Here is a 27,226-nt window from a genome sequence, read left to right as displayed (position 1 = left end):
GCTCTCAGGAAATGCTTTCTCTGTCCAATAATATTTGTGAGAGATGGTGTAAATGACCACCATATTGATATTAGAATTGTGTGAAATGATATTGATCACTGCTTCATGTTTCACCAGCTGACAAGGGTGGATGACTGGTAACGATAAGTCTGGGGAAAAAAAGTCACATCCAGTTTTCTCTGATTTTTGAAAAGAAATTTTAAGAATAACTCCTTTTCTAACGGAGTAACCTTTTTCTAAATGTCTCATTCCTGTGTATCTCTTGTCAATCTCTTGATCTCTAAGGATATTTGCAAAGCAAATCTCTTTCTATTAGAGGCAGATCTCACCATCTTAGTAATTCTTTCTCCTTAAGCAATCTCTTTTATTCTTTCCAATGTAGTTAAGTTATGCATGTGAGCAGAATACATCATTCCATCTGGACACTTCCAGGTTTCTTAGTGTTTGGGTTGCTAGCTGTTTTGGTCCACCAAACATGTCAAGAATTCACTTGTCTGGAACAAAGAAGTCTAAATGAAAGAAAATGTAACCTTTATCATCTCTGATCTTCTTCCTACTATGCACATCCTCACTCTCCCTGGAACTAGAATACAACATAAAAAATATGCAGACTTCCAGCTTTAAGATGACAGGACTTTCCCTGTCAGGTCAAGAAATCATTTTCCTTTTTTATTTGCTCTGTATGTCTCTACTCATTATGTCTTGATCAAATTCCCTTCTCACATGGTCCACAACTCTGCTTGTTTACTGCTGTAAGTTTAACTGTTCTGGTCTCATGAAGATCCAGACTGATGTTCTCTCAGGTAACTTTCTTCCATAATTTCTATGAGACTCCTTTTAACAAACTGTTGGTGTAAAGACTGATGTCAGGTTTTCGCCTGGTCCCTGAACTATCTAATAAGTTGTAGTATATTTTCTTGTTTATTCTTTCTTTTTAAAAACACATCTCTTTAAGGCATATGAAAGTCTACAACATGTAAAGAATATGCATGTTATAGAACTAGAGAGTTCCTCTTTATTCCAAAAGAAAGACTATGTCATACAAGATTATTCCTAATTACTGTCCAGGCTGTTGGTAGAAACTTATTTTGTAAAATGAACTTTAGTTAATAAAGCAACATTTGGTTTCTTTAAGCTTGAACCCAAGGTGAAACTTCTGTTTAATTGTGTTTTACTTTCTGTACAAAGCAGAGGTCTGAGAATGCTTTGCAGTGTTTTATGACAACTGCTTATTCTCAAATGGAGCTATGAGTAAAACTGTATAAAACACTTGCAAAAGGAGTTAAGAAACTTAGCAACACTGCAAGTTATATTTTCAGAATCAGTCAGCAAAAGATGTCTTTTCATTCAACTAAAATTCTCACTGATTTTAAATGCCATTTATTGTAAAAATCTTTTCTCTGAAAAAGATTAGGGTTCTGTTGCTAACCATTCTGAATTTTGTATAACAGTTCAACAATAGATTTGTCTTTTTAGCCACATGATTCATATCCCTGAATGCTTTTATCACTTCTTTCCTTTTACAGTAATAGCAAACTTCTACAGTTGGTCTTCAATTCCACTTGCCTTTTAAACTCTTCCTACAGTAAATAAGAAAGATCAGTTTCACTTCTGACTGCTTCCTGGTGACAGCTGTCACTGCCCTTTTGTTTCTGTGCATGGTTTTGGTCACTCTTTTCTCCCTTATGTTGACACTCAGTATTTGGAAAATCAGCATGACAATATCCTTCTGCAAACCTCACAATCCATTAAACCTTCCTAAGGAACAGTAATAAAGCTGAAAATGCACAGCAAGGACTACCTGTCGTATCTGCTACCCTGTAATTCACTTTGCTTTTTATTTATGACCACAAATTATCCCTCGAATGTGTGTCTATCTCTGTGATAAACTTCAAGCAAAAAATACTGGGCACATTTTTGTCCTGAATTTGTATAATAGCTACAACAGTAGCTACACAAGACTACCTTGTTGGAACAAATGAAAACAGAATTTTTATTGAGATCTGGTAGAGTTACAGAACACAAACACTATTGTGTTACATATTCAGCCTTAAATCATGAAACCACTTTCACTCTGGTATGTCCCACTGCTTCAAAAGGACAAACACTCTGCAAAATCTACCAGTCAAATGAATTCTATCAAGATGAAAAAATCAATATCCTGCTGATTATGTTAGACCAACTGTTGGAAATAACAAGATTCCATTTAGAATTAAGAAACAACAACAAAAAAAAAGAAAGCAAAATCTTTCTAAAAAAGATTTTACTTTGAACTATTTTTTAAGCAATCCACATTTTCCTTTTAAATATTTGTACCATAGTGTATATTTTTTTTAAGGACAACAATTACTTCAATCTAAAGTATGGAAATATTTTAGCATTTATTTTCTCAGACTCTGAGTAGCATATTTGGTCTTTTAGAAGGCAAAACAATGAAAAAATTTTGTTCATCAGGAAAGGTTATCAAAAAGCAAACAAGAATCTCCATGACAGAGGAAAGAGAGAAAGATGTTCATGTTCTCTTTCAGGAATAATGATGCTGATGTTCACAAATTTGCTTTTCTATTTTGTCTCTGCTTAACCTTCACTCTCCCAAGAGGAATAACACTTGCCACTGACAAATTATTCACATTGTGTCAAATGACACTAATCAAGTAATTTATTAGCATAAGTTTTCAACTGTTCCTCAAAACAACAGCTCTAAATAGACAATTAATCCTCAAGTCATGCTGTGGGTATTAATAGCAGCCGAAATGGAGAAGGACAGTTTAGCAGGAGCAATTTGGTGAATTGGGTAAACAATACACATAACCTCAAGTAATGATTTATTATTTATCTATCTAATATTCAGGTTGATCTATACAGTCCATAGGACAAAAAAAAAGTTTATTGTGAAGATCAGCAAGAAAATACAGCATCAAGAAAATACTGCTCACCACTTCAGAGAAAAGGGAGATTATGAACATGATATTTGTAATAATTTTATTTTAAAAATAGATAACAGTTGAATTATTATTTGAATCATAAAGAAGATTTTAATTTCCTTAGTGCAGCTTCACTTGGTTTCAGACTGATATTGTCACCAGATTTTCAGAATAGTCCTTCATCATTCCCTATCTGCAAATCAGTGTCAACAATTGGACACTGACAGTCCCCTTCAAAAATTGGCTTTATACTCTTACTCTGCCATTTCTTTTGCAAGCTCTTTGTTCACAGTGGTCAACTGCAAAAGTCCTTGATAATCATTCTGTGGCTATGTCTAAAATAAAGATCAAAGCACTGTGCAGCATGACTTGAGCAAGCTGTCCCAAATGACACACAAAAAAGAAATCTGCCTACAAAACGCATATTTTTGGTCTGGAAAAAATACAACACATGATTCTGATCCTAAAAATCTGATTAACAGTAACCTTGAAAAATCATATGAGTTCTTCCACCATGGTTTATGCTATGGATTGTTGGTATCTCAGCTATTCAAAGAACAAGTTTATCAGTCTCATGTTTAAAACTTCATTAAAAATATTATCAAACAGATTTCCTCTTCTCACATAAACAAATTTTAAGTTTGAGTTTAAGTTTAGTATTTGCCACATCTTTTGGAGGAACAAAATTATCACATGAGATGAGCAACCTAAATTAATGCATCCATGACAGAGACACCATCACCTACTATTAGCAAAATTTTGATTCAGAATTATCCCTAATTTTTTATTTCTACGTACATTGTTTCAGACTTACTAGCAGATCATCATTCCTAAAAACTATCATTCTCTATAGCTGTCTGAACAAAGAACAGTATGCAATCAGACAAGTTTGTCACAGTTTCTATTGGTTTACCTCCTCCCTGACTCTTCTGGTTAAATCAAGTTTATGTGATTAAATCGTAATGAGATAATGAGGAGTATAGCAAATGAGTGGATGTTCTGGTAATATGTAAAGCTCTGGTTTTGTCATTTGCCCTTTCTTGGCAGAAATCAGGTTGTGAACATAATTTCCAAGTGCTAAACAAGGTTGACTCCATCTCAAAATGAAGCGGCTAAGGAAAAAATAACTAATTTGAAACAAAATTATGACAATGAAACAGAAATACTAATAGTATGTTGATCATACCATGTAATATTGCAGAAATTTAACAGTAAGAAATATCTGGCATTACTAAGCATGTATATTGTATTTTATTATTATTATTTCTGTTTCACTGTATAAAAAACCCTCCCATACTTCTATGCATTTAAGGAAGACTACTGAAAGCAAAGTATGGTGATGGTTTTTATTTTTTCTTTTGTTAGAACATAAATTGCCTAGATATATGTAGGGACTCTAGGCCAGAAAGTACCCAGAGAGCTGCTACTGAGAGCATCACTGAAACTTAGGTGCTTCTGTATTTGCTCAACTAATTCTTCAGGTTAAAAGCAATCACCTTCCTGAAAAAAATCTGTAGTTACAAAGCCTCTGCCAAGATTGCATTGCAGCAACCTCCAGCTGTCTGAGTTATATTTGAAGCTCTGATTTCTATGCTGATGAATACACTCTCTGTCAAAAACTGAGAACAGCAGTAGTGCTGTTCTCCTCTGTGACATCTTCATCCTGCCTGACAACTGTTTTTCTTCTCCTCCTCCTCCTGGGCTAGTAGGAAGATAGCTGCTGAGAAATAGTTGGGTTCATTCTGTTTCCATCAGGCTGACCGTATTTGTTACTTCTTCCTTCCCTCTACACGTTATATCTTTCGACTAACTGCTGTTCCACTCGCTTCTGTGTTTCCACTGATACTATCATTGCCTGGAAGAAATCAGGAAAACCCAGATGAACAGGAGGCAAGATCTTCATTTATCACCTGTAGAGCTGCTGTGCATCTTGTTCCTCACTCCTTGCATCCTATTTTTAAACCAAGCACAATTTAATTATTGTTAATTGAAATTACTTTGAGTTTATTTCACACCCACATTTGCTTACTACTGTGTTGATTGAACAGCTGAGCTATAATTTTCATTGTTGGAGCTGGTTTTGGAAGGACAGCTCTATCTGTGTATGGTGCAACTGAGTCTGTGGTTTTTGCATGTGTTTAAAATTCAGTCAACATTTTGGTGTGCTATAATAACACTTTAGAAACATGTCTAATGTGATTGCCTGGATGTGTGCCATGAAACTGCAGTCAGTTCTTTGTGCCATGAAGTATTTTCTTCCTGTCTACCCAGACACACATATTTGGGTACTGTCAAGATATAGGCGTCCACTGAGTATCACAGTTGGCGGGAAATAACTGATCATTCCGAAATCATTTCCCCTGGAGTCCCCTCCCAAAAAAATTCACAAGTTCTTGAAGACTGACTGAACATTAATCTGCAGGATGTGCACTATTGCACCATTCTCATTTCTATGTATCATTGCAGGAAAAGGTAGGCAAATCAGATGTTGCCAAAATATAAGTGGTAAGAGGTAGGGTTTGATGGAAAATAATTTGCAGCATTCTTCTTTCACACAGAGGCATGAGCTCAATGAAACATGCATGAGGGCAACAGCCTAAAATTATGATACTTTTCTTCTGATAAGCTAGAAAAATGTCCAGAATTCACTGAAACTGTCAGGAAAGCTTAAGTGGAGACACCACAAACATTCCTTCTATTTAGAAATTTCACAGACTTTTGAAAGTGTGCATTATACATCTAGAATAAGGGAGGAAAACCAGAAGAGAATCAAGGGTCATTTCTTTAAATATTTCTCTCATATTTTGGAATCAAAAAATAATGTCTGTATCAAGAATAGTGTGGCCAGAAGGATCAGGAAACAGATCATTCCCCTGCATTTGGCAATGGTGAGATCATGGCTCAAGTGCTGCATTTTGTTTTGTCCCCCTCAATTTAAAAAGGACATTGAGGTGCTGGAGTGGGTCCAGAGAAAGGCCACAAGGCTTGTGAAGGGTCTAGAGCCCATGTCTCATGAGGAACCAGGAGGGAATTGATATGAACCACCCCCATGAAGGCCAGGGTAACCCAGGTTCTCATTAATAGGTCCCATGGGGCAAATTAGAGTGAAACAACAATGAATGATTAGTGTTCGTAATATAGAAATATACAGGTTTTATTTTTGAACAACGTAGTTTCAATGAAGGGCAGACAGATATATATCCATTTTGGTTATTATTTAGAGTAATGTAGCAATATGAAAGCATAAAGTTATAGCTTGAAAAAAATCTGTAAAGATAGAAAAAGAAAGGATAAGTGTAGAAATTTAGAAAATCACCACCCATGGATCTCACAACAAGATTTGGTTGTTGTAATTTAGTTGTCCATTGGTGGAAGTGATTGTCTTGATCTGTCAGGAGTGGGGAAAGGGACCCTCAAAACACAATCTGGTAGGTTAAAATACACTCAGGCTAGATGGGAACACCCTGGTGACTCTCCTGTGTTGGGCCAAGTTTTGCACAGTCTCTTGCAATAGACACTTTTGGATCATGTGCAGTCCTCTGGTGGAAGGCTTCAGGAATGAATGTGGGCATCTCTGATGGTTTATGACACCTCCTTGGATGCCTCTTATATCAGTGCAGTTGAGCCAGTTATACTCCATTGGACCTTCCCTGGGGGAAGCAGTGTGGGGCAGTTTTTCAGAGATTTGTGTAAGGGAAGGCAATTAGCTCTCTTAAAATCCCACACTTCAGGATTTGCCTCTTATTGGACTCAAAGTTTGGCTTTTAGCCCCTAGGTGATGATAGTTCACCCCCTCTGTCTTATGCAGACCAGCCATTACACACCCAAAACTCACCTCCTCCCGCAAGGGATGCAAACCAAGTCTCAGCAAAGCATCCTGGCACCTCCCGAAATGAGCAAGCATTCTGAGTAATTCATCACTAATAGTCCAGTCTCTCAAGGGAGCTGGGTTTGTTTAGTCTAGAGAAGAGGAAGCTCAAGGGGAACCTCATCGCTCTCTACAACCACCCGAAAGGAGGTTGTCATGGGCGGGGGCCATGTCTTCTACCACATGTGCACTGAGAGGAACAGAGGAAATAGCCTTTGTTGAGATGGGATATTCAGATTAAGTATTAGGAAAAAAAAAATACTGTTAGGGTGTGCAGACGTTGGAATAGGTTGCCCAGGCAGGTGGTGAAGTTCAAGAAGCATCTGGATGTGGTACTGGGTGATGCTTTAGTGATTTAGGTGTCTCATTGGTAGTCCTAGGTTGATGATCTTGAAGATCTCTTCATGAGAAGAGATGATTCTATGATCTCTTCATCATGAGAAGACCTAGAGGATTCTATGACTTTCTTATTCAAACATTCATTCAGAAACAAAAGAATACATTTCAGTGTATAGAAATATCCTTTACAATACTGGTGAAAATTTCTAGTGCCAAGTATCCATAACACCAATTTCAGTTGATTCATATTTCACAAAGTTTCAGGATCTGTGAAAGGATGCTCCCTTCTGGTTTCAATACTTTCCTAAATATTATTTTAATAGATATCTGAGGGACAAAAAGAGGAATAATTGTATTCTTGAGGGAAACAAATGTACATAAAATTCTGCAAAGTCTACTACAACAAATTACATATCACCTTTTTAGACATGTAGGACCCACCCCATGCTTATACAATAAGAGTTTTAAAGTCACCCTTGAGAGGAAAATATCAACTGTCTCGTTTTTTTCTGACTTATTAAACAATTTATTCACAACATTTCATTATCCAAAAAAAAAAAATCCTAGGCTAATTTCTCTCTTTAAGGTTTCTCTTTTCTGCTGGAGGTGGTATGCAAGTAAGAAATTTTTAAAATATGCAGTCCAGGCAATGCCCCAGATTTTACCATCATTTCTCAATTAAAAAGTAGAAGGGGCATCACTGGGCTCAGATTTTTCAAAGAGTTATGAAATATTGCACATAATCCTGCAGATAGGTTGTGCCTTAGGCAGTTAGGAATGACTCCAACAGATGAGAATTGTTTCTTTCAGTGCTGACTAGAATAAGAGAATGCATAAAAATAATTATGCTTCATTCTTGGTTCACCTAGACAGCTCAGCAGACCAGTACATGAAGCCCTGTGATGTGATGCTGTATCAGCATCTGAGTACAACTCTCCAGTTTAGCCCATTCCAAGAAAATTATTAAGGAAGTTTTTCTGGTTGCCAGGATTGCAGTTTAATCTAGCCCTCAGGTATATAATGAATAGGGAGATTAGGACTTGATCAATCACAGCCCCTCACTTTACTCTAAAAACTTATTTAATGGAGTGGAATAAAAATATCTAGCAAACAATATTTGGTAGTCCTTTAAAATAAATATTAAAATGTTATTTTGCATCATCCAACGCAATACCATCATTCAAAATAAAAAGTCCTTATTCAACCTTTTTGTTAAAAGATTGAGACATTTAACCCTCATAAATCTACAAAGGGGATCTATGCCTTCAATATTAGAATGTACAGAAGTAATTAGGCTGACATGTCCAAAGTGGATTTCTTGAGAATCTAGGATAAATAACGAGGAGAGTGGAGAAATTTACCTATTGGTTCTCATGTCTGCTCCGTGGAAGGATTTATCCATTTTTCAATATACTTAAAGAAATTCCATTAAAGTTACAGAAAATCTCTAATTTGTTTAGTCATCCTCATTCAGTCAAAATTACCAGGGAATATAGTCACTCTTACAAAATCAATCTGTCAGTTTTTCCCCCTTCTCTGTGCTTGTTCCTAGTATTTAGTCTTATGGAAAATGTAGAAACAGTAAACTTGAAAAAAATTAATAATCTAAGGTTTAATTTCTTATGTAAGCACACAGGTATCTAATTACCATTCCTTTTTTATCCCCATCATGCAAATATTTGATCTCCTAAAACTTAGGGTTTGAGCTTTCATCCAGAATCTTAGCCTTAAGTTAATAATCTAAATCAAACTGTGAATTCTAAGAAGTAAAACCAAGTCCTGTGTAAGTCAAGTCCTCTTTTTCCAAAGATAGCCAGAAGCTACAAAGGGCATTTCACGCCATTGCAGCTTAGGTTTCTCACACTAGTAAGGTATTTTGAAATGGGCATGAGAAGAGGAAGCAGGATAAGATACATTCTCCACTCTCCCTTCACAGGTGATGCCATATGGTGCAGCTTTGTGCTGGTGTATGTACATCTTTCATTCTTTCCTTTCTCCCATGGGCAACCATCCATCATCCATCACCGCACTGTGTTCAGCATTCTGCCAGTACAACCTACACCTCTCCAGGGGTACATTCTGCTTCAGGTATGCACACCCCAACATTATTGCTTATTTTCTACAGGCCAGCATGTTTCCCTGTGCAATTTAGCTTCATTAGACTTACTGTATAGCATGCACAGAAAGATCATTTCTCTTTTAAAATGTCTCTGTATAAAACATTACAAATTCAAATTAGGAGTTCATGGCTTAACAAGAGATAATCCTGGCCTTTCTCAATGTAAGATCAGCAAAGATTTTTCCTTTACTGGCAAAACACATGGTCAGTGAATAATGATTTTAGAAATTCTATTATTATTAAAAGCACAATGCAAATGGTTTCAGCATGTGCAGCAACCTTACTTTTAAATCCAAATACAAAATTGAAAAATATGAAGTGTGCCAACATCAAAAGCAGCAGCTCACTAGGTAATAAGATGAAAACTGTGTGAAAACTCAGGGAAGCATTTGAAAATTACATCTCGAATAACAGTAATTGTAATAATTATATAAATATTTCATATGCTAATAGCTCTATATGTATTTACAAATCTATATATTCACTTTTATAAACCATATATATATGTAATAATCTCCCTTTATAGGAGGCTTTTATACATACACATACATGTGCTTTTATAAATGCATGCATGTATACATGTGCATGAAAGCTTCATTTTATATATATATATATATATATATATATATATATCTCCAATAGTTATTGATTTGAAACTGTGTGCATTTTTTACTTTTCTTTTACCAAATACAATCATAGGGCAGCGGTAGGTGTGGCCAACAGGGTATGCTGATTATGGTTAAGTACAGACTGACCTTTTAGAGAAGCAGCAGTGATTTGCATATGGTAATCTCTGCTCTGTATATTTTCCACCTCACTTTCTTGCTCTCAGACTTGTTAAATTAATAAATCACATTGTGGCTGATATAACTAACAAGAGAGATCGTTTAGTGAAGTGTGGATCAGTATATCCTGTTTGAACAGTATGTGATATTTACAAAATTCCTTTCTTTCCTGCAGGGAAAGTAAAAGCTTTGTCAGCTCTACTGTGCCAAATGCATTCTCCTGCAAATGGTACTTCCCACAAAACAAGAATAGTGAAAATCTTCACTCGCTAAGAGCCACTCAAGTTATACCTTACTGCACCACAGTGGAAGCACAGACATCTGTCAGCATGGCAGCCCTATGCAGGGATCAGTAGCAGAGCTGAGACAATGCTGGCCAAGACATCGCACCACGTTTGTGAAGTACATTCTGTGAGCAGGCAAACGGGAGGCAAAGAGCCAGGGAGGTCTGGGGTCACTGAGCCCATGATTGCTTTGCCCAGGGGCTGGAACCACAACATCAGAAATGTCTCCAAACTCCTCTGGGTGAGTAGGCAGAAATCTGGAGCTGAGCCCTGTATCCTGATCTATCAGTGAAACAGTGCCAGTAAAAAATGTTTCATCCTCAAAATTATTTTGGCAAATAAATATTAAAAATACAATTCCACGTTCACTTCTAGGTTACAGGGAACATAAATACAGCTTGTTTTTTCAGGCTCCATGCCCCAATTTTTGTAGGCTCGCTTCCTGTGAATTTTAGTGTAATTGCCTGCTGCTGTGTTTAAAAGCTAACACTTAAAAGAAAAAATCTTTTAGCTGGGTCCCAGTCAGGCCTCCAGAATTAATATTCTTCTGACAAAAGAAAATGTGGTCCTAGTGCATGCAGTGAACTGCAGGGGAACGTATTCGTAGTTAGATGCCTAAGTGGCTAATTTGAAACTGCTGACACATGATCAGACAGATACAGTGTCTAAAACCTAGCAATTAAATGACATTGAAAATGAAAGGAAGTTTCAAACTCAGTTTGAGTTCATCAAGGCAAAAAAAGCACTCTAACATTTGAAATTTCAAGTACTGAAGACTACTCTTAGGGTTTTCCAATCTAGTATTAATACTTAAAAAAAAAAAAAAAAATCAATATTTAGTAGGCAGCAGGCAATCAGTAAACTAAGCACTGAACTAAACTAAGTTTAGTATTCTTTCTACAGAAAATTGTGACCTACACTGCTAGACAGAATATAATAATAATTCAGAGTTATGAATGCATGTGCTGCATTCTTCTATAAGGCTATTTAATACAAGTCTGCCTCCTATAAAGCTATTTAATGCAAGCTTGCCTCATGCTGGTTTCCATTTCCACTGATGTTCTCTACAGCTCATCTACTCTAAAAAGAGCCAGATCTATTTCCAGGATATCCAGGGTAAATTGAAGGGATCAAATTACTCTTGCCTGTCACAGACCAGGCTCAGCTCTTAGTTTTGGTAGGTGGCTTTTGACCCCCAACACCCTCAATATCTATAAGGGCTGCTTAGCTGCTGCTCATGCACTTTGCAATATCCATCAAAACCTCCACAATAATAGCATGACTAGAAAAGTGAGGATGTGCAATCAATGTACAGTTCTATATTACAAATCAATACTTTAAGTGCTTTCCTACATTTTCAAAGCAGAGACAGAAGTTATCAAGAGTGAAACAAACCCACAATAGATTTTGAGAAATTGGAGAGGGCTTTTCCATCCTGAATAACTCCCCATTTTTTCTGCTTTATATAAAAATTCTTCAACACAAACTATGAGGGGTTTTTTTTGTTGTTTATTGTTATCAGACTCAGCTTCATGATTTTTAATGGAATTGTATATGTCTGCAACAATTATGGCTTTTGCTTTCTTTTCCACAACAGCCTAGCTTTGTGACTCAAAAAACACTTGTTGAACCTATCTCTTTATCCTAACATAAAAGCAGCAGTGTTGGACGGATTCAGTAAGAAAAACTCAGAAGAGGTTGAATATTCAGCATCAGAATTAAAATGCAGATTCTTCCTCTCTATCTGGGCAACACTAAGGTTGCAAATTGAAGACATTCTAGGGGTAGGAGAGTTTATGAGTGTTATTTATTAAACTTCTAATTATTGAACTTCTACATCATGTGAGGATGAGCCTTGATCTGTTAAGTTAATGAACAGAAGTTTCTACATGCTTAAAAAAGATACCAGGATATGATTACCAACCCTAAAACTCCAATAAATGAGCAGGCAAATATGGATTTTTTTCAATGAAACTGATCAGACAGACTACAGAAATATCTGAAGAGGGAGTCACAGTTGTTTTTATGGCTTGCAAAAGTGATGGTAAAAATTTTGGAGTTTTTAAAGTGCTCTCAGAATATTCCCATATTCTTCCACAGCTATACTTTATCTGTTATGTTCTAGTTTCACTGAGAAATGCAATGGGAAGATGAGGCCTTGAAGAGGCCTGAAGTTAAAGGCTAGTTCCATTTATCTTTCCCTTAAAAATATGTTTGGGTTTTAGTTACAGTACTTTGTGATAGCAGTTTGAGAATGAAATAGTGTCAAAATCTTAAAGATTTAGGGATCATAATATGAAAAATAACAATGGATTATATTGGAAGTGTATATTTGTTCATTTACACACAGTACAAAGGATGAAATTTGGAAATTCTTGCTCGAAATCCTGTTCTTTTCCAGGTTTATAATTTCCTTCAGAATAATTAGTAGGTGAAGTTGTGAAGTTCACAGACCAGATTTTCTAAGATACTAACATATCTAAACATGCAGCTGAGTATCTAGAAGGACTTGCTTTAGGCATGTAAATTAAAACCCTCAGTTTTAAATACGAACCTATGTGAAGATTACTTTGAATACAGGAACAAAAATTTTCATCTTCTTAATCAATGACTGACACATTCTGAGATGCAGAAGAAAAGGTACCAATGAATGAAGAAATTAACCTTTTCAGATGAGTCAGCTGAAAATTTCCTGTATACAGTTGAATGATAAATGCTAATTTTTGTGCAAGGCATGTTTCCTTGATTGTAGGTGAAAAATCTATCTGTACATTCAGACAGAAAAGAAATAGGCAGAAACTACCTACCATAACAATGTAATAAAATAGGTTGTTACTATCCTAATACATCTAAACAGAAATAATTAATACAATTTTAAGCAAATGGAAAACTATAAGGGATAAATGCAAGTTATGGCAGCATCAGACTCCAGTTTATACTGAGGTACTTGAGTATATAGTTGCGTATACTGAGGTTTTTGGACTCCACAACTATATTGCTATGAGACATAAACTAGCTAGTTTTACATCATCTTGCTAGCACTATTCTATATTACACACCTCACTGTGGCTTCATTGAAGGCATACCCTCTCAAGCTATGTTGTCAAAAAGCCAAAAATTCAGTTTCAACTTTTCCTACATGGACTATGTGGGGGTTCCTAAAGTGAAATACACTTACCTCTTTGTAGCCTCCACTGGGACCTGCAGTTCAAGTCCTGTCCTACATGCAGACACTGTCCTTGTGCCAGCATATCATATAGTCAGCTGCAACTTGTACTTCATACCAAGGACACAACAGTGCTTAATGGCCATTAAAAGTAATTAACTGTCTTAGAAGTTACATGTTTGGCAGCCAGTGCATGTGACCACCCAGCAGAAGTGTCTTTCTGTAAGCCATCTCACACATAAACCATAATCCCAGACCTCAGAGCTGTTGAAAACACCTTTGTAGCCACTTTGATGTGATCAAAATTCCAGTCAGAGACTGGAATTTTTCCAGCAAGTTTTCCACTCAGAAAAACGTTGGTAAGACAGGTTGGTAGCTGCCTGGTTTGGATACTTTCCACAATGAAGTATTCTCTGTACCCGTCACTAGTAAAGTCCAGGCTCTGTGAATCTATCGAGGATTGTATTTCCTGTCCTCCCTGATACTATTCATCATTTCCCACAGCATGCCAGACCTTAAGACAAATATTCTGTCTTTGTCATAGATCAATAATTAAGAATCCACCTCCCATCTACTGTCCCCTCAACATCCAGACAGTTACTGGCACAGAAACAGGAGCACACCATTTGAGGTAGAATATATTTTCTGGGCACAGCAGACATTCCCCTCACAATTTCAACCACAGCAGTTTTACCTTAGTTTGCAAAAACATAAATTAGATTGCAGTTCATTATTTTATCTAACACTGAAAAACCAAGCCACAGAATTCACCTCCATCAACCTTCTGCAACCTTGAATTTTAAAATACTGGAAAAATACTCTGTGGGGAGAGGTTCTGTTCTCTTTCTTTGTCTCATGTTTACAAGATATGGTTTTGTATTCTTCATGTAGTGGTAATAAATATCCTTCTTCAAAAAAATTAATAAAATTAATTCAACTTCTGTTTTCTTCACGATCATTGACATCTTAGACATACACAGGCACACAGCACATGCACACCTGAGCATTTGTAGACTTCTCTTTTCTCAAGCAGAAAATATTGAAGGAACATAAAAACAATAATAAGGAAAAGTATAGAAACAAACCAACAAGTCATTTCCTAGCCCCTGGATATAGATGGACTTCCTGATCAAGAAGTAGAATTTTCTCACAAAATCAAAGAAAATTTACAGTAATTTCACGACTAGAAGGTGCACACTTTTGACTAAAATTTTGGACTGAACACAGAAGTGCACCTTACACTCCAGAGCGCCTTATATATGGACAATGTTCAGAAATTTGCCAACCTGGAAGTGCGAGCTGCGAGCTAATACAAAGAAACAAACCCCAAACACTGACAAAGTGTCTTGGGTTACAATATAGGATGTGATCAAAGCATCTATTCTATCACTATCTGTTGTGACCAGGTGGGGCAGTGATCTTTATCTCTGTGGGAGATATTCTGCCAATGGTCCATCCATTGAAACCAGTAGGGCATTGTTCTTTATCTTTGCACCTCCCAATCCTTCCTCCAGGAAGTTATCTTCTGCTAATGGCCTATCAGTCCCACTGATAAAACTACTGCATCCCATTGAGAGTTGCTCCAGCCAGGGTAGAGAGCTAAGCCTTTCTTGCCTAGATAAAAACTGAAATTCTAGGACACCGAGTAGCCCTTTCTCTACTGGATTCTAGAAAAAAATTATATTTCTCCACAACACTACTAGACCTCTGGAAGGAAACTGTACCTTTTACAAGACCACTGCTTCAACTAAACCACATCTGTCACTGCGAGAAGACTGCAGCCACTATTTAATCAAACTGCTACCAACATCCTGCCTGACAGGGTGTCAGGTTGTGCTCTGACTTTGTCAGGGTTTGGAGTTTGTGTCTTTACTGTGTTACTATTTTAATTTCCCTAGTAAAGAATTGTTATTCCTAATTCCCATATCTTTACCTGAGAGCCTCTTGGTTTCAAAATTATAATAATTCGGAGGGAGAGTGTTTACATTCTCCATTTCAAAGAGAAGCTCCTGTCTTTCTTAGCAGACACCTGTCCTCCAAACTAAGACACAAAGTCAGAGTACAACCTGACACCCTGTCAGGGTGACACCCGTCAGTCAGGGTGTTGGTAGCAGTCCCATTAAATGGTGGTTGCATCCTCCTGCAGTGACAGATGTGGTTCAGTTGAAGCAGGGGTCTTGTAGAAGGGTGCAGCCTTCCTCCGAAGGTCCAGCGATGATATGGAAAAAAAGTCCAGTTTTCCTCTGGAGTTCAGGGAAAAGAGGGTGACTTGGTGTCCCGGAATTTCAGTTTTTATCTAGGCAAGAAAGGCTGGGCTCTCCCCCCTGGCTGGAGTAACTCTCAATGGGATAAAGTAATTTTATCAGTCACACAGTGGGACTTAATGGGTCATTAGCAGAAGATAACTCCCTGAAGGAAGGATGGGGGGGTGCAAAGATAAAGAACAATGCCCTACCGGTTTCAATGGATGGCCCATTAGCAGAACATCTCCCACGGAGATAAGGATCACTGCCCCACCTGGTCACAACAGATGGTGATAGAATAGATATTTTTATCACATCCTGTATTGTAACCCAAGACAACGCTGATGGCGTGATTGTTACTAATTCATTACTTTGTTGAGTGTGGATCCTTGCTGCAAAAAATAAAGCATACCTTATAGTCGGGTGCACCTTATATATGGACAAAGTTCGGAAATTTGCCAACTCCCGGAGATGCGCCTTATAATCCGGTGTGCCTTATAGTCGTGGAATTACCGTAATCCAAACCTGTGTGAGTCAATTATTCTGGAACAGTCAAATGTTTAACAAGAAGCCATGAATGTACAGACCTAAATTTTGATGATAGTTCATGTACTAGCTACATAACCATCAAAAAATGCAAAACATTTAATGAGTTAAACAGGCATCCCAGACTAAAAAGATAAATTACATCCAAATTTGGAGGTTTTTTTTAACATCTGTATTCCTCCCAATACCTCTCAAAAATCAGAACACGCTATTTTGAATCATTAGCAAAACTAGAATCAACCATTAGCACTGATAAAAATCATAGTAACCCAAATCAAGTTGGTGAATTACAAACGCAAAAAATAAAAGAGATAAGAACATGGTTTCTGTTTGGATTAATTAAAGCTGTGCCAGTTCATATCAGAATATTGCTCAGGAGTAACTCAGCCATATGTCTATCCATAGAGAGACACAAATTATGACATATTTCAATAACTAAAGTGACCTGAGAAAAGTTCACAACACAAATATGCAACCTCAGCCTTAATCTGCTTTTAATTTACTTTACACACAGAATCAAGCTGGTGTGAAGACCAAAGTCATACTGAAATCAGTGTTAAAACAGTGGAAGCACAACAAATAATCATGTTTTATTTTTAGCTCTTTGCCCTAACAGCTCCTTCCTTGGCTATGATTTGTTGAAGAGAACAAAACACTCATTAAGACAGATTTCAATTTGTTCTTTCCCTGTGCTGCAGGTCATCCTTTTGTTTTCCTTAGGTTGAAAGCCAGCTTGGTGCTCCCCACCCCACTCACCCCAGCTTGCACAGCAGGGGTGACTCACCCTACCCTCTGGCTTTTAAGGACACATTGCAGAGCAAGTGTTATATCTTGAGGAACAGTGGAGTAATGCAGCTACACTAGCTGCTTTCTTCTCAAATGGAAGAACAGTACTGTGGAAAAGGGCCATTGTATGCAGGATATGATATCCTAGAGAAGTTCTTTATAATTATAGAAAGATTCTTTCTTCTGAACAGGTAGCTAGAGCTTCACCCTGTGCATTAGAAAGAGGAACACAGGAGGCTCATGTCTTAATTCAAAACTGTCATTATAAGGGTTAAAAGAAATTATTAGACTCTTTTATCCACAAAACCAGACACCTGTTACCCATGCTAACACTGCTAAGCTCCCGAAAAAGAGAACTTAGCCAACTCCCTTAGAACAATCAAGAGTAATACCTGTATCTTAAGTAATTGTACCCATAACCTGAATTCATACAACCTTTTTACTCGTGCATTGCTGAAGTTAATCCTTTAAATCACACAATCAGATCAAGGGGGAAAATGGAAAGAACAGGAAGAGAACAAGAGCCTGTTTTTCAAAGTTATAACCATTCAAAATGAATGAGAAATGACATTGTAAGATGACTAGGTCCACTCCATTAGAGCATAATATTTTTTTTTTTTTACCTCTGCTTTCTACTGGCCATTTTCAGCTAAGAAACTTTTTGTTAAACTCATAATAAGAATAATGATTTCAGTGAATTATGTTCTTAAAAACAACTAGACTGAAGATATCCACTAGATATGCCTATCTCCTTGATATATTTTGTGATCCCTAAAGTATCTCCATAACTTGCACTACAGACATAGAAAAATACTGTACTACTATGCTGATATATTATTGTAATACAGAATGGGAAACTGTTCCCAGGGCTCTCATATCGCAATATTTATGCCAGTTATAGTTTCTATATATACATCCACACTTACAATGAATGGTCTAAAACACTGTTTTGAAAATTACACATTTCACATCTCCAGGATTAATCCTTAACAATTTACAGCCATGTTTAGGAGTAAACTCTTGGTCATTTTGCATCAAATGGGTGCTATGTAGAATCTCAAATTTCTGGATCCCTAGAGAATATTTGATTTTTTAAAATGTATTTTACCTTCCTAAAAGAGGAAAAAGAATATTGATCTTATCACACAAAAGGCCATTATGAATAATACTGATGAAAGGTTTCTATTAATATTAATAATGGTAATCTATCTGTTTGAATAATGAGTAAAACATAGACTGAAGAGGTCAGAAGTTTAAAAAAATTGCTAAGTTGCTCCAGGATCTGATCCAAAATCCCTGAAATATAGGCAGAATTTTTCAGTGGACTGACCTGTAGTGGATAAGACAGAATGCAGAAATCCTTTTGAGCCCAGTGAGACATATTTGTACAGAGTGTTCCTGATATTCATTTCTACATAACATTACTTTGCACACAGTGAAATTCCCATGAATTTTAAAAGGCTTTTCTGCTATCTCAAATATTCACAGATAAAAATTTGGGCAGGCGTCGTTTTTCTCACAGGCGCTGCGGAAGGGCAGAGCCTGGGGCCACATGGGCATGACTGGTTTGTGATTCCATACCACCCACAGTATTGCTGGTGGGTGTGGTTCTGGAAGGGGTGGAGCAGTGCAGCACAGACTGGAGGATCCCTCTTGGATATTTATCCATCATTGTTTTTCATTGTCTCAGGGAATTCCAGCTGCAGAAGTGTCCACCACCTTGCCTTTGACTTGGGAAAACCACGTGTCACTGCCAGGCTGCGGAATCATCCACTGCGCTGTCTTTGTCTAGGCAACCGTGTGGAACTCATCAGGGTGCTGAGCACCTTTCTGTGTGTAATTCACCCCCTCTTTTATATACTTTTGTTATCAATATTGCTGCTGCTACTGTTTGTCCCTTATTCCATTGATCGTTATCAGTAGATGGTTGTCTCAATCCACAGCCTCTGCCTTTGTCTCTCTCTCACTGGAGGAAGGCAGGGGGAAGAGGGAGGACTCATTTGGAGTTTTAATCCCCTGCTGATTTTAAGACAATACAGCAGAGCTGTAGGAAGGAAATCCTCTTCTGTGCAACCCAATATGCTCTCATTGAAAAATTATACCCTGTGCCAAATTAGTAAGCACTTTCTAAAATATTTTTTGTAATTACTAAACCCTTTTTCGTTGGGGACAGTTGTATTTACGTCAATAATTCACATTTTCTTCATTTTAAACCCAAAACAAAAGGCCACTTAACTTTTTTTCCATATTCGCAACTACCAAATAAATTTAAAATATTTCACTCATAAACTAAACATCTTAGTGTTATGATTTTCCTTTTAAAATTAATTTGTGAAGCTATAAGTTGATTCTATCACTATTTTATGATCTCCTTTGGTTTATTTGTGCAAAACTTGTATTAAAGAATGTAGTGCAATCTATCAATAGACCATACTGTAATTATACAAAATCTGTTCTGATATTCCTTATTTTATGGCATCAGCCTCCACTGTGTTAACCAGACCAGAACTCTGCCACTGTATCAAATTATAAACACACTATCAAAGTGCAGTTCACTGTGCTATTGCACTTCCTCACTCTACTCATCCCTGACAACCCACTCTAAATTACTGCTTTGCAGAAGCTGAACTCTCTTGAGCAAATCTTTTAAGCTAATTTTCCCTCACTTTTCATTTTTCACTCTGTGATTCCAGGTTCAATCTATTTGTACTGCTGTCAACCACTTATATGTATATGTATATATGCATTCCTAAATATGCATATATTAAGCATGTTTGTATCCCTTTTTCAAGCCATTAGGGTAGAAACACAGTCTTTATCCCTTTAGACATCCTGCTATACCTCATTAGACTTCTGCCCATGAACGTGTTGCCTGTGCATTAGTCATTTTTAGTATTTCAAACGCTGATTTCAGTCTCTAATAGTTCTAAAATTCAAACCAGACAGTTGAAATCTTTCAACAAAACATTTATGGATTTGTACCAAGGCCTTTTTTAAAATGCAAATGCATATAAAATAAACTCCAGTGGTCTGCTAATTTTGTCATGCTGTGGAAAAGAACAAATGACAGGAATTCTCAAAGAAGTATTAATTGGATCAGTGCAGTTTAAGTCTTTTTTCTCTTGAAACTGCTGAATTTCTGCATCTTCTGTCCTGAGAGAAACATAAAATTGTTTCTTTGAATACATTTTCTAGGATTATTCCTGCAATTTGATGGTCCTCTGTGAAAACTAGACTGATGCTGCAAATCTTCATTTCTACCCCTCACCTACCCTCATCAAAATGAAAAAAATGTTTAAAAGACATTTAAAATATATTTCTCAAGAATACATATTTTCTGCTGAAAATTTTTGTACTAAAATAATAATAAAAAAAAAAAGTTAGGAAAAGAAAGGTTTGCATATGACCATTCAGGCACAAGAAGAGAAAATTATATACAAAATAAAAGGTTTACCTTAGATATTAATGCATCAGTGATTTCTTTTTAAGCTTTCTGGATTTTTAAATTTCTTTTTTTTTTTTAATGTAATGAAATTTTTAAACAAAAAACTGCTAAAATGCAGACCATTCATCATACTATAGCACTTAATTATTATTTCAAAACATGGTATAGAAGCTTAAGAACTTCCATATAAAGCAGAGAAGGGTCAAACTTCTCTGTTGCATTCAGGAGGAAAAATCTGTCTGGTGGAAATCATCATGATCTTTGGCCCCAAAGCTGTGCTAAGAAACTTACTGGACTATGAATCATACCAATACCCCACTCCAAAATATCCCAGGAGAAAAGTTCTTGAGGAACTATTCAGAAATCCCAGATGAGAAGTAGAGGCAACTAAGAAACAGGCATGACACTTTCAGAGGGATGATACTTAGGGCTGAAAACAGTGTTTTTATTTTGTGTTTTTTTATTGGGAAGTGATTACCCACAGTAAAACAAAATGATTTCTGGTTTGCTTGGGAGTTTATATTTTTTCATTCCAGGAAGAATAACTGACTCCAGGGTTAAAATGTCTGTTTGTGACCATGTTTTGTGTCTACATATATGTATTTGTGTATATTTGTATGGAAATAACAATCTTCCTGTTCTCTGGACCCATTCTACTTGAGGCTGGACACTGGCCATGGAGATGTTTGAGCTACAAGCTAACTAAATGTTAGTGTAAATCATCAACATTTAATGTTTTTTTAAGATTATATGTGTAACAAATAAAAAGAAGAATAACATGCAGGGCAATTTGGATGTGTGTAGCACAGCAGGACAGCATAAACTCGACAATAGAGGAGGAAACTCATTTCACTGAAGTGCAATCCCCAATTTGCCCAAGAGTTTTGGTGTCCTGGTATTGGCTGATTGTTTCTTCCAATCCTCCTTCCCTTCAATTTCACTCAACATCTTTTCCAGTTAAACTCTTCTATTTTATCCAGAATTATTTGAAGTGCTCCTCTGTAGGGAACTTCATGGAATTAACGGTCCATTATGCTTTTTATTTGATAGGTGAGACTAAAGACTTGAACGCTTCTCTTTTCAGTAAGAGCTCATATATAGATCTGCTCCTTCATACAAAATATTTTGGTTGAGATCTTAATCACCCCATAATAATAGTAATTATTAATAAATGGAAATAATATATGTGAAAGATAAAAAATATGAAAGGGATATCAATCTCCCTCCTTTAACTGACAAGAAGTATGCTCATGTGTTAATACTAGCACCTCAATGACTTCTCAGCCTGTTCTGCAAACACATGAGAAATCTAGAAGGACTTTAAGCTACTCAATGGAAATATTCAAATGCATATTTTACAAAAATATAACCTAAAATTAATTGAAACTGTTCAGAATATACTTTTTCACAAGCAGAGGTAGCATACTTTTGATTGAACATATTTATAGTTTTGAATTTCTTAAAGAAGGTCTTTAATTCAGTGCTTGAGCTAAATGTGGGTATTTTGGATAAAGGCTATATCCCAAAACTATTATATCATCCTACAAAATTTGAGTGCAAAAAAGAATTTTTTCATACTTCATTTCAGACTAAGATAATGTTCTCAAATCCAAGAAAAAAAGTCAGATTTCAAAGTTTGTAGTTAAGAGTTCAGTTAATTTTCCAGATGGTTTACAAGGAAAAGTCATCCATGGGCAGGTGCAATAATTGCGAATAGAACATGTTCATAAGCGCTTATGCCCTGGTTTGATGGTGATCTTCCAGTTTGCCATTATTAACAAAGTCTTTTGGAACACCGTTTTGAAACAACTTTAATATAAAAAATCATACTTTTTCAGTAAAAGTTGTATTAGTTCATCAGCTAAAAATTATGCATTCTGGTATGCATTTATTACAGTGTTTGATCAGTGGTTTTCAGACTATTATATTTGAGTAAGAAGATGAGATTTGTGTAATCACTTTCAATAAAATCAAAATGTGTTTATTAATAATACTTATATTACTTACATTTTCAATAAAATAAAAGTACCTAGATTTCCTACTTAACTGCTGTACCTTTGACTTTATTACATTTCCTGTATGTATAGACTGCTCAGAAACATCTGAAGGAAAGGTTTTATGGATCTATTATGGATGTCAAACTAATCCAGATGCTAAATTTTACTGAATGTTTAATTCCATTAATATGTGTATCACTATGAGCCCAGAGGTAATTTTCTGGAAAGCAAATACAAGATGACAATATATATGCAAAGGATTATAAATAAATTTCAGGGAAAAAAATCAAAATTATTCATTGATAGAGGTAAAGCAAAAAAGCAGATGTTCTAGAGTTAGGGTACTGTGCAAAAATTTAATTTGGCTTGTTTTCTACAATGTACTCCACAGTGCAGGCAGAATGTAAGCGGATTTCTAGTTCTTATACACAAGAAGTGTTTAGGTTTATTTGAAAGTCACTTCTCCTTATTTCTTCCAAGTAGAGCTACTTCTGCTCACTTAATTCCTGTTTTTGTGTGATGATTTGTCAAACAAATAAAAGCCTAAAGTAATTAAACCCAATTTAGGACGTGAATTGTAAAATTCTGATTTCTGCTTTATTATTTCACAAAATTAAAATGTGCAGACGAAAATTATCTCATATTGCATCTGAGGTAATTAGAACTTATTCTAATTTCATATCTTGGATTTCAGAGGACAGCATCAGAAATTGTTCTGAGAAATCAAATCTTCATATATTATGTCATTCTAGAAATAAATAAAATAAATCAAAGGACAGAAAAAGAGATGGATAAAATCTTATATTGAAATTCATAGAAACTAAAAATTAAATAAAAAATCTGATTTTATTTAATTTATTGAAAGATTATTTTATATTAACTACTTTATCATGTGTATAGAATAACACAGTGTCCATATTGACAGAAGATGAGAACATAATTTTGCCTTGTATTCATAAAATGCCTTTCACAATACAGTCTTAATCCTAAGATCACAAGGCAGTCATAACAAGTAAGCTAAGCAGCAACACCAGCAGGAAAGATTATTTTAAAATAGAATTCACACAAGCTGGAACCTTCAAAAAGGTATACATAACACATTGAATTTACCCACGTGCTTAAGCATTTTGAGGATCAGGGTCTATGCTAATGACAAAACTGGTAGGCAAAACATGCAGATGGGTAAGGTCAAGAAAGAGGAAGGAAAGAACAACAGTAACACAAAAATATGTTCCACACAGAATGTGTGAGCTGCTGCCTGCCAAGTGGTTAGCAGTAGGCAGTACTGTGTAGGCACTGTGGAGGAAGCCAGGCGTGCAGAAAGAGCACAAGCTAGAGGTCTGCTTGGCTTCTCATATTGGAGCTTCATACATACCACATGGAAATACTTGTTCAAAGTCAGTCCTAATATTTCACAAGTGAAGAAACATCAAAATCATACCTGCTGATCCCATGTCTTCTAAATGCCTAATTTGGCTAAATAATCTAGCTGGACGAATTTACCTTTCTTATTTAAATACTTTAGGGACAGAGCAGTGATTCAGCAAAAAAAATATATGCAGTTGGAAGTTTCTTATATTACTTTATATGGTGTGTTTTCCCAAAATTTATTGTATTCAAAATGAAATATTTGCCAATAAAACCTATGTGGTGTGTTTAAGATTTTGTAGCAGTAACATTTAGTCTTCAATATCTGGAGAAAATTGGAGAGCAGTGGGTTAACAAAAATATGATGTTTGACAAAGAAAAGTATAAAGTCTTGCAGCTGGGGGAAGGCAACCAAACAGCCCAGTGCAGAATAGGATCTGTGTGGCTGGGAATCAGCTTTGCTGGAATGGCTCCTGGGGTCCTGGTGGACAACAAGCTGAACCAGAATCAGTAGTGCACTTCTGTATCAATGAAGGTTAACCATATCCTGTATTGAATCTGCAGGAGTATCCCCAGCAGAACTAGAGTCAGGATCATCCCACTCAGCACTCATCAGGCTGTACCTGGAGTACTGTGTTTGATTCTGGTCCCAACAATTCAAGAGTTACATGAAAAAAACACAGGAGGACCAAGAATATGACCAAAAGGGTTAGAAGACCTACATTGTGAGGAAATACTGAAGGTGTTAGGTCTTTTCTCCCTAGAGAAGAGATGACTTATGGGGAACTCATCACAGTATTCCAATACTTAAAGCATGGCTATAGAGACAACAGAGGCTCTTTCTTCACAAAGAGTGACATGGAGAAGACCAGAAGCAACAGGATAGGTTTAATCTCAGCGCAAGAAAGACAATAGCTACCAACAACCTTTCACTGGAATCGGATGTGGCAGAGATCCCACCAATTGAGTTCTCAGAGATGCAATAGCACAGTGTGCTAGATAATCTCATCTAGGCTCCCATTCTCATGAAATATTGGATCAGATGATCTTCCAAGGCCCCTTCCAAAATGGTCTGTCCTGTGATTCTACGACATTTGTCACTATAAATTGTAATAGTGGTTTTATAATCTTAATTTATAACAGGTTTTCCTCACTTTTAGTCTAAACAGTCTTGGACTTGGATCTGCTGCCTCCATATGATTCTTTTACCAGTTTGAAGGAAAAGTCAATGTAGTTCTATTACTTGAAAAGATTTATATTACTGTGAAGAATCATCTTATACAGTTAAAAAAGGAAATTTATAAATCAACTACAGTAATTTCATGAATACAAGCCGCACGGACTATAAGCCGCATCTCTGGGTGTTGGCAAACATTTCGTTCTTTGTCCATAAATAAGCCGCACCTGAGTATAAGCCGCTCTGTCTTTCGCAGTGAGGACCCGCGTGCAACAAAGTTGCCAAATAGTAACAGAACCGCGGCATGGCGGGGGGTTTACTGGCTCAGCTAAGGCTGTGCAGGCTCGGCCCACTCGGGGCTGCCGACGGGGCCAGGTGGCCCAGTTCGGTGGGGCCGCTCGGCGGGGCCACTCTGGGCCGGCCGCCGCCTCTGGGCTCGCTCACCCCAGCCCGACACTGCCCCGCGGTGGCAGGTGGGGACAGAGCACCCTCCACTCCCGCCACGGCCAGGGACATAGCACCCCCCGCTCCTGCCACGGTCGGTAGGGGCAGAGCAGCCCCCACTCCCGCCGCGATAGCGGAGGGTGGGGACGGAGCCTGCCTGCTCCTGCCGTGGCAGGCGGGGGCAGGAGGCCCCCGCTTAACCCACGGGCCACAGGGATGTCAGCACAGAGCCCCCCGCCTCTCCCCCGCCTGAAGGAGGGAACTCCCCTGCGTCCCTCCCCACCTCGCGCTGCCAGCGCTGAGCTGGCCCCACCCACTGCACAACACAGTAACCAATTTGTAACAATCGCGAAATCCTGGTTTTTACTGGCAGGTGCTCGGCTCAGCACCCTGGTTGGCACTTCTGGGGTTGTAAATGTCAGAAAATTAATCACGTATTAGCTGCTCCTAAGTGAAAACTGCATTTCCTGTGTGGGAGCAAAATTTTAGTCAAAATGGTGCGGCTTGTATTCGTGAAATTACTGTACTTTTTTAAAATGCAGTGCTATTATGGTATTCCACTACAAACCCACAACCACAAGAGATAAACATATTTCCTTTGTGTAGCAATTTCATAAATTATTTATGTTAGAACCAGTACTCTAAATCTGTAAATTTAGTTGCAACCAAATTAACCTGCCATTGTGCGTTTGAGAAAGCTGAGCAGAGACCGTAGGTATTCTTTTATCTTGGTGAAACCTGAGTTATTTACAATTCTTTATTTTTCATTAACAGAAACAAGTCATTGACCTGTATGTAGAAACACATATTTACCTTTGAAGAATATCTTCCACATGCTGCACGGAGCACTGTTACTACACAGCACTGTTGGTTAAACATATTTCCTGCTAAATTGCCTGATCTCATTTTCAAATTTTAGTAACTTTATCACACTAGTATGTTGGACTGAGGTTTTGCATCCCAGATGTCGGCCAACTGAAAATTTATTTAACATTGTTAGGGCTATAAGGGAAAGTGGGACAAAGTAGAGGAAAAAAGACTTAGTCCAGATTTTTTTATTTTTTAATGACTAGTTAAATATATATGAAAGCAAGGAATATATAATACTATTTTGGAAGGCTATGTCTGTACTTACCAATCCAAAATGCTCTGGCTCCAGACACAGACAGAATCTCTGGGAAAATATGGTTTTAAATCTGACTTGGAAAGGAAAGAAACAAAGTTAATGGTCTTCACTTGATTGTCTCCCATTACAAAACTATTCCCTAAAGCTATCCCTACTCTAAGTCTGGAAAGGCACTCGTTTTAATTTTTTTTAATATCATCTCATTATAGAAAATACTGGGTAAAAGAAGATAATTCTTTTTTTTTTTTTTCATTTTGGTTTTCTTTAAAAGTTATCTCTCTTTAATGATTTCAATTTGTAGTGCCTTACTTTCATGGCACTCTCAAATTCTAAACAGTATTCTAGCCGAGTAACTTTTTTCCTAAAAATCTTCTTCAATTCAAACTACACTTAACTATGACATAGATTCATTTTTTTAAGTAGGATGAGTCAAGAAATCTTGAAACATAAAGGTTAACTAAACATTCACTCTACTGCTTCCACTGTATACCCACATATTTTCCAGATTCCCTTCCTTTCTCTAGCATACACAGCTATTAACCATGCATGGACAAATTTAATTACTGTATGTAATCGGTGTCATTCCATAACTTTGCCTCTCAACATTGT

At 36.9% G+C, this 27,226-nt stretch overlaps 1 long non-coding RNA gene across 1 annotated transcript; it reads left to right on the top strand.

Moving 5' to 3' along the window:
- The first annotated feature begins 9,073 nt into the window (after positions 1 to 9,073).
- On the top strand, positions 9,074 to 19,122 carry LOC117003014. The gene is made up of 3 exons (XR_004419447.1): positions 9,074 to 9,219; positions 10,211 to 10,560; positions 18,751 to 19,122. It is a non-coding gene; the product is annotated as an uncharacterized LOC117003014 (long non-coding RNA).
- The last annotated feature ends 8,104 nt before the right edge of the window (positions 19,123 to 27,226 follow it).

This window comes from Catharus ustulatus, chromosome 1 (genome assembly GCF_009819885.2).
Source record: "Catharus ustulatus isolate bCatUst1 chromosome 1, bCatUst1.pri.v2, whole genome shotgun sequence".
Lineage (NCBI taxonomy): Eukaryota > Metazoa > Chordata > Aves > Passeriformes > Turdidae > Catharus > Catharus ustulatus.
Note: the sequence above shows the minus strand (reverse complement) of the source record. Positions and strands in the feature narration are given on the sequence as shown.